The sequence below is a fragment of the Papaver somniferum genome, chromosome 5, assembly GCF_003573695.1.
Source record: "Papaver somniferum cultivar HN1 chromosome 5, ASM357369v1, whole genome shotgun sequence".
Taxonomy (NCBI): Eukaryota; Viridiplantae; Streptophyta; class Magnoliopsida; order Ranunculales; family Papaveraceae; genus Papaver; species Papaver somniferum.
This window is the reverse complement of record NC_039362.1, coordinates 138,117,995-138,127,279: the sequence shown is the minus strand read 5'-3', so window position 1 is coordinate 138,127,279 and position 9,285 is coordinate 138,117,995.

Sequence of the window (9,285 nt, the reverse complement as noted above, 5' to 3'; positions counted from 1 at the left end):
TTTTTTTTTGTATCTCAATCATTCTAATTTACCCTAGCATTGGTAACAACTTGAATCGTGAGCCCCACCTAATCACTTAGAGAAACATAGTTTAAAAACAAAACAAAATAAAAACAGAAGTGAAAAGGACTCAACGAGATATGGTGAAACTATCATGTTATTTCTAACACCTGAGCTCTGTGCTTTTATGAATAGACTCTTTAAATGTTTCCATCTATTCAGATTGGTTCCTCAACTCCTACAACCAAAATGCTTCCATCCACTTGGATTGGTTAGTGCCATCCTTAATAAGCATAAATTTCTAGGCTATGGAGTTTAATTGTGCAACTAAAAAGTTTCTCCTATACCCCCAAACTTAAATTTAACATTGTCCTCAATGTTCTAAAGATCAAATTAAAAGCATGAACAAGGAGAAAATGTTACCATTTGAAGCAAAAGAGATAAGGAAAGATATTACCGTGTTGCATGAGAATGGGTTACCTCCCAAGAAGTGCTAAGTTTAAGGTCTTCAGCCGGAATAAGAAAGGATTAGTCAGCTTATAAAATCATAAAGTAATAGCCGAAATATTTGTGGGTCATCAAAACCAAATAGAGCTATCACAAGTAAAAGGAATCTGCAACATGCCAAGAAAATGAACAAATAAAGCACACCCTTGTCTAGTCTCCTGTTTAAGACAGCTACATCTAGTTGTGGTTCAGGTTCAGGATCTATAACTGGGTCCAAATAAAATATTTTCATGGGTTGCATTTCCTCATAGGTTAGATCCAAATGTTCAAGTTCTTGAGTCTGGAAAAACTCAAATAAAAACTTAGAAGCACATAATAATAACCTGAATAATTGAGGATCCTCTAAGTCAATCAGATTTGACTTACACAGCTGACCACAATGAGAGTGGTGATCTTCCTTAAACAAGTATGTCGACTCTAATCTCCTAAAGTAATTAGGTTTAGTCTCAAAACTTAATATTCGACACATTTGAAAATCAAACATTCCCAAATATTTGGTGGGAAAACAAAGTCAATCTGAGTATCATAGCCTGGGTAAACCACATCAACCAGAGGATGGGTTTCTAATAACTGAAATTTCTTGTGGACATCACTATGTTCAGGAAAATGTGTATGAAGATAATCTTGTAAAATGGTTAAGGCACATATGTCAAGTCCCAAGTGAGGGATCTCTGTAAGAGCTAAAGGTAAGGCACAAGGAGAATGATAATCACCCCCAAACTTAGAGTTTTGGGTGTCTCTAGATAGACTAGCTATAATTTTCCTAATTTCTAGATCATCAGAATCCTGAAAATGGTCAATTTCTTCGTGTAGATTATACTCAGGTGATGCATCGTCACTCATATTTAAAAGCTGTACGAGTTTATCTTCTTCGTCTAAGACTAATGTTTCTAAGTCTTGGGACTCTAAAACAGTATTCTCAGAATAAACTCGTTCCTCTAAACCATTATCGACTTCGTAAACAGGAAATACTACATAGTCTAAAACAGGGGTATTTCTAGTCAAATCCTCGTCCTTTTGAATATGTGAATAATTATTAAAATTATTTGGATTTGAACTAGAAATAATATTATTATTAGGCTCAGTTGGAGTAGCAAATTCCTGATCACTATGCCTATTTATTTCAAATTCTTCATCAACACTATCCTCATTATAATCATTATAATAACATGAAAATAGTTGAACCTCATCTAAACAAGTAGTGTAACCAATTTTATCCTCGTCATCCTATTTATGCAAATAACTATCCTCATTTTCAAGGGTATTATTGGAGACACTATATTGAAAATTAAGATTATTTCGAGCAATTCTTTCGTTCGTCTCAACTATCAGCTTGAGGGATTCCTCTAAAGAAAGTTTTCTTTCGTCATAAACTAAGTTATTCATCTCAGCTATCCAACATGTCGACCCTTCTAACTTCCTGAGAGAGGAGAAATATAAGAATTTTGCTCATATGACCGGTCCGTATGTGGATAGTAATTGGGCTCACCATGGTATGAACCATAATCTTCAAAAGGCTGATGTTCCCAACTACTATTCACACTATGGTCAAAGTAGTAACGTCCATTTTGAAACTCAGTCGGATATTCATTGTATTGGCTATTGTAATACCAGTTCGACATTGTACTGCAGGGGTGTGAGTTGTCACAAAATAAAACCCACTGACAGGGGATTCGTGGGTGGATAAAGTATTACCTCCCGTACCAGACGGGCGATGAACCGTTGAAGTCGACTCAGGCCACCGACTCCAATGTCAGTGTACGAACCCGAGGGGCTGAGACAGTATCGTAACTGTCGTCCTTCACTGCAAACAGTTTATATTTAATTTTTAACCCTTCCTTAGGGTTTCAAAATAATAATAATGTCCAGTCCAAAAATAAAGTCCAAAAATAAAAATGTCCAAAAAGAAAAAGAAAATTACAAAAATAAAATCCTATTTACAGTTTCTAAAAATAAACAAAATAACTATATAAAAAATCTTCTTCTTCACTCCTTTCAGATTCCTCTTTTCTTTCCTTCTTTGGCGATGCTTTCCTTTTATAACACTTTTTCTTTCCTTGTAGCTTCACTCCAAATCTAAAAAGAATCGAAAAATACCAAAACGCGTAAAAAAAGAACAAAAAAAATAATAAAAATAAAAATAAACCTAAAACAAATCTAAATACAAATCCGCGTCGGCGGCGCCAAAAATTGATGTAGTTTTTGAAGTGGTAAATAAAGTTCGTTCAACTCGGACTTGTGTAGACTCAATTTCAGACTTAATAATAGAAAACAATAAAAATAAAGAAAATATATACACAAGGTTTGTCACAATGTCGAGAGATTACTGAGACTCAGGATTCCACCAAACCTCATACCATGTGGTTCAAAAATCAATTCTTAGACAATTATAGCTCTTGTTTATCGACTGTAATTCTTTGCCAAGGTAGATTTTTAAAAGATTAACTGTAAATCACTAGCATGATACATCATCATACGACTTCACAACTAATTAAGAAAAATCATAAAACGATTAAATTAATGCAAACAGTCATAAAAAGAATTAAATATAATTACCACACGTATGAAATATGGCTTCCTCCGTCATCCCAGTGTTGGGGTTTAGCTCCTCATATTAATCATGATCTCAAAATATGTGTTTGTTGCTCAAAAGATGATTAAAAGAGTGAAAAGTAATAACACAGACTGTTTGCAACAGTGTATTGGTGTTGCAAAACAGCTGTTACAATGAAACTGTTACAGAAAAACTGTTGCTTTGTCGCTGATTTTAAGAGACTAGAATAAGACTGCCCTGAACAGCTTAATGTTCTTCAGCTGTTAAACAGTGACACTTTTCTGCGACTGTCTACCGAGGGTCAATGTTCTTCGCGTTCTTCTTCTTCAACAACAGCAGCAGCGGAAACAGAGTTTGGTAAAGCTCTGAGTTCTTCTTCTCTGGTTCTCCTTAGGTTCCCAAACTCTCGACACCTCTTCTATATGACCCAAGACATCTATTTATATCAAAAATACCGATTAAATCTCTTCCAAATCTTCAAAAATATCTTTCCTTCTCTTCACGGCCAAGTTGCGACAATTTCTTGTTTTAGGATTTCTACGCGTTTCCGAGCTTTCCTTTTTATTCTAAACTCTTCCTTAAGATAGATACAAATCTTTGGGAAGGTTTACAGCGTTTCAATCACTCTAAAATTTCCTAAAACAAGTCACACACGTGACTTTTCATATTTTTTTGTTGTGAGAAAAATTAGTCGTTTGAGCCCATTCTAATCGACTTAAACACCCATATCAGATTCCTAGACCCATAAGGAGTCTATCCTATGAAAATCAGAGGTTTAATCGACCTCAAACTCCTTCAAATCACGATTGCCAAAACTGCTCTTTAACTGCATTTTTTCCGCCAAAATCCTTTTTTTTTGAACGTTGAAGATGGTTGCCCCTTATCCAGAGTAGGGGTGCGATTAGCAACTGCCTGAAAATGGGATGCCCCTTAGTAATTAGGTTACCCCTTATCCAAAGTGAGAGTCCGAATAGCAAATGTCCTCCGGGTGCTTTCCGACAACTTTTCGAGCCAATTTTTTCCAAAAAATGTTTATTAGCCAAAAATACCTACAAATAAATAAAACACCATAATAAGTACAAAAATGATCCCTAACAATATATAGAATCGAGACAAATCGGACACAAAAATGTGTCTATCATCCATCGGATCTAACGGAAGTATAACTGGAGACTTCTCACCGCATCTCATTCCATATGATAGTCCAAGATTCAGAAGATGGTTCGAAGGATGTCGCTTGGAACAAAATTCTTGAAGACTTGATAGCAGCACATCGGCAATATAACGCCTCCCAACTCATCTATTTCATCCAGTGGCTCCGGAATATTTCGACCATACAAGCATTCACGGCATATTATCATCGCGATCAAAAGGTCCAAGCACTGAACAACCTAAAGTCAAGGATGGACCGACAACGCAACCAAGATCTCCAAGATTAGACCTGACATGATCGTTGCCAAGCATATGTTTCAGCCATCCGTCCCAAGAATGCAATGGAGTTTAGTAAATTTTGGAATCCACTGGAGAGACACTACAGACGAAAGCACAGATCCAGACGGGCAACATAAAACAGAAGAGGGTCGATACCTCTTTTCACGCGGACGGAATTTTTAGAGTTTGCACAAAATAAAGATTCCTTCTTGCTCCATAAACGGGAATAGATGACTGGGCGCGACTATGCAACCTCGGGCCCGCAACATCCCTCCTGAATTCTTCCTGAGTTTTACTGTCGGGTTTTTTCCACCTTCTAAACGAGCCCAAAACCTAAATATTCTCGCGTAGGGAGATAGGAAATGCTTTTCTGATCATAATGGAGTGGCTGAGCATCAAAATCCTAGTTCGTACGAGAATTCTACAACGATTTCTAATTAGGGTTTCGGCATGCCAAACCCTAATTTAGACAAAGTTGCCAGGCGCCATCACCACCATTTGATAGACGAAGTTCAATCGCCATCACCACCGTTTGGTAGCCGAATTTCCAGCGCCTGCATCCTGCGTTCTTTCCAGCGCTAGCAGCCTACATCCTTCCAGCGCCAGCAGCTTGCATCCTTTCCAACGCCAACAGCTTGCGTCCTTCCAGTGCCAGCAGCTTTCATCCTTTCCAGCGCTAACAGCTGGCGTCCTTCTAGCGCCAGCAACTTTCATCCTTTCCAGCTAATAGCTTGCGTCCTTCCAGCGCCAGCAACTTGCATCTTTCCAGCGCCAGCAGCTTGCATCCTTTCCAGCGCTAGCAGCTTGCGTCCTTCCAGCGCCAGCAGCTTGCATCCTTTCCAGCGCTAACAGCTTGCGTCCTTCCAGCGCCAGCGACTTGCTTCCTTCCAGCGCCAGCGGCTTGCGTCCTTCTAGCGCCAGCAGCTTGCGTCCTTCCAGCGCTAGCACCTTGCGTCCTTCCAGCACAACTTCTCTACCCATAGCCGATTGCACCAACAGTCCGCATACCGAGCGGGAGCCAACAAAATCCCATGTCAAGCCTACGCCAGCAGATCCGTATCACGCCGAGCCTATGCCAACGACTCCTTTTTAAGACAAGCCAGCGCTAGCGGCTCATTCCAAGCCAATATCACTCTAGCGGCTCATTCCAAGACAATACAACGCCAGTGGCTCATTCCAAGACAATCAGATGCCAGTGGCTCCATTCCAAGCCAATACAACGCTAGCGTCTCATTCCAAGCCAATCCGACACCAGCGGATCCATTCCAAGCCAAACAAAACACTGCAAGCGGCTCTACTCCGAGCCAAATTTGCACAAAGCCGCCAACACGAGAGTCGCAGGTTTTCCTTACCTCCGAAAAAGGGTTAGCCGGATCTTCCTGGCCATCTCTTCATGACTTTCCGTTTCGATTTTGTCCTTATATGTCACCATCTCATGCTTACCTCGCAACAAATCCCTTGTTCCGAGCTAAGAAAGGGACTTAACGTTGATGGTGGTTTTTAGCTTAGGGTTAAAATCGTAAAACCTTAGTCAAACAGTGACGTCACACTTGAGTAATAACGTCGCCACTAGCACATTTATTGAACCATTCAACAAGACTGCGTAAAATTACTGGGGTACCTTTTTTATGTATATGCCATGCTCCACGGCAGAGCCCTCGGAACTGACTGGCATCATCTCTACACATGTCAGCCACGCATGCTAGCCAAACGTGCCAATGACATGCCATGCCAGCCACATCTCTGCGCCAAAGGCATGCCAACCATGCCAGCCGCACCAACGTGCCAATGGCATGCCATGTCCGCCACATCTCCGCACCAAAGGCATGCCGACCATGCCAGCCACACCACCGTGCCAATGGCATGCCATGCCAGCCACATCTCCGCGCCAATGGAATGCCGACCATGCCAGCCATATCACCGTGCCAATGACATGCCATGCCAGCCACATCTCCGTGCCAAAGGCATGCCGACCATGCCAGCCGCACCATCGTGCCAATGGCATGCCATGCCAGCCACATCTCCGCGCCAAAGGCATGCTGATCATGCCAGCCGTACCATCGTTCCAATGACATGCCATGCCAGCCACATCTCCGCCCCAAAGGCATGCCGACCATGCCAGCTGCACCACCATGACAATGGCATACCATGCCAGCCACATCTTCGCGCCAAAGGCATTCCAACCATGCCAGCCCCACCACAGTTTTAATGGCATCCCATGCCAGCCACATCTCCGCGCCAAGGCATGCCAACCATGTCAGCCGCACCACAGTGCCAATGGCATACCATTCCAGCCACATCTCCGTGCCAAGGCATGCCAACCATGCCAGCCTCACCACAGTGCCAATGGCATACCATGCCAGCCACATCTCCGTGCTAGAGCCATGCCGGCCCTACCACATGCCGCTGGCTTCCAGACGAAGGGTTGCAACAATTAACGACTACCCTTCCATCTGAGATGCAGATCTCAGCCGTCCAAGCTTGCCAGCGAACGCATGGCAACTTTTGGCCCAATGCCAAGCCCTAATTTTGGCCGCGCCTAAACTATGCCAAAATCCTAGCTTGGTCACGCCTAAACTATGCCAAATCCATGCCGGCCATGTCGCTGGCTTCCAAGAGAAGGGTTGCAACAATGAATGGCTACCCTTCCATCTGAGATTCAGATCTCAGCCGTAAACGTTCGCTTCCTAACGCATGGAAACTCCAGGCCCAAGGACAAACATCACAGTTTATGCGAAAACCCTAATTTTGGTCGCGTCTAAAAACATGCCAAAGCCATGCCGACCCTACCACATGCCACTGGCTTCCAAACGAAGGGTTGCAACAATCAACGACCGTCTTTCCTTCTGAGATGCAAATATCAGCCATACAAGCTTTCCATCAAACGCATGGCCACTTTTGGCCCAATGCCAAGCACTAATTTTGGCTGCACCTAAACTATGCCAAAACTCTAGTTTTGGCCGCACCTAAACAACGCCAAAATCCTAGCTTGACCGCGCCTAAACCATTCCACCGGCTTCTAACAAAGGGTTGCAACAATCAACAGCCACCCTTCCTCCTGAGATACGAATCTCAGGTATACAAACTTGCCACCAAACTATTTATGGAAATCTCTTGGCCACGATGCCAAAACCCTAATTTGGTCGTGCGAAGAGCATGCAGGCGCTGCAACCATGCCACTAGTTTCCAAACGAAGGGTTGCAACAATCTATGGCTACCCTTCCTCCTGAGATGCAGATCTCATCCATACAAACCTGCCACCAAACGACTCGTGGCAATGTCTTGGCTGCGATGCTAACTCTTGGTCATGACACCATATTGGCTGCAATGCTAACTCTCTGGTCACGGTACCAACCTGGCTACGATGCCTATTCTTTGGTCACGACACCAACTTGGATACAAACCCCAAATCCTTTGACCACACCACAGGTAGAAACATGCTACACGTTTTCCACGAAAACACTCGAAACATCAAAACATGTCACAAACTGGGGGATGCTCATCAGGGTATTGGTCTGGCGGTTTACAGCGTGCGGTCATTTCACCCCACCTGTGTATGGCTGTGTGAGTGTCTGGACACCATCGAGAGACGAAAGCAACTAAGCTCGGGATATCTTTCCTGATTTGAAGCGTCGCAGAAGCTGTGCTGGCGCCAAGGATTTGCGATTTGATCAAATTTGCATCCACTTGTCGAAAGAGCGCAACAGACTCTGACAAATTCTGAAGTCAATGGAAGAAGCAGGATACTCTTGCCTCTGAAGGCAAAATCGTATTACACAACTTGGTAGAACCTATTGGATGTCTCCTTGTTTGAGGGTGAAAACAGTTTCTGCTGATTTTGGTAATTTCGAGTGTGTGGGTGCGAAACGAGTCTAAACCCTAAACAATGTACTGCAAGGGAGTACTTTGATTCGAGAGATCAATCTGTACAAATCCGGCCTAAACCAAGAAATGGTCGTTCCAGACTTGCTTCGGTCACAAAGTGAAGGAGAAGGGTTGGTCTTGGGGAGTAATCGAATTTTAGATAGTGGTAAGAAGGTTGTCGTTCACTCGGTCTTGTAGAGATTGGTTTTAAGATTTAAAATAGAAAAAAAAAGAACTAAAAATAAAGTAAATATATACAAATGATTATATCAATATCGGTAGAATCTGGGACTCAAGATTTCACTTTTTTTTCGTATTTCAGAAATTAATCCTCGGCAATTATAGCTCAAAACAAAAATAGTTATTGACTCTTAATATTTGCCAATATCGATTTTGAAAGCAGTGACTGTAAATCTAAAGCATGAGGACATCAAGTTAAGCATGACCCATCAATTGAAATAACAATTATTCAATAAAAATTATAAAACTTTTAATAATTAGTACAAAAAATATATAAAGAATTAATTTGATTTACCACATGGATGAAATATAATTTCCTCCCTTGTCCCAGTGACAGAGTTTAGTTGTTCATTATAGGTGAAAATAATAAATAAAAAAAACTAATCCTAAACTCTGTCTAGGTACCGCCCCCACCACCCCCACCACAAAACCGACTTCTTTAGTCATATATATATATATATACAACATCGGAAGATAACATTTCCCTATTAATTTCATACACCACATCATCAACCACTAAGATGACGCCATGTGTTTAGTTTACCCAATAAGACAATGCCACATCATCCAACACCACTTACACCAAAAATAGATGTGCCTTTTCCCTTTTTCGCAAACACATTACCAATTACACGTCCTCACAAATGCTATGACTTTTCGACTTCTTTCTATTAATATCTTTAAAGTGG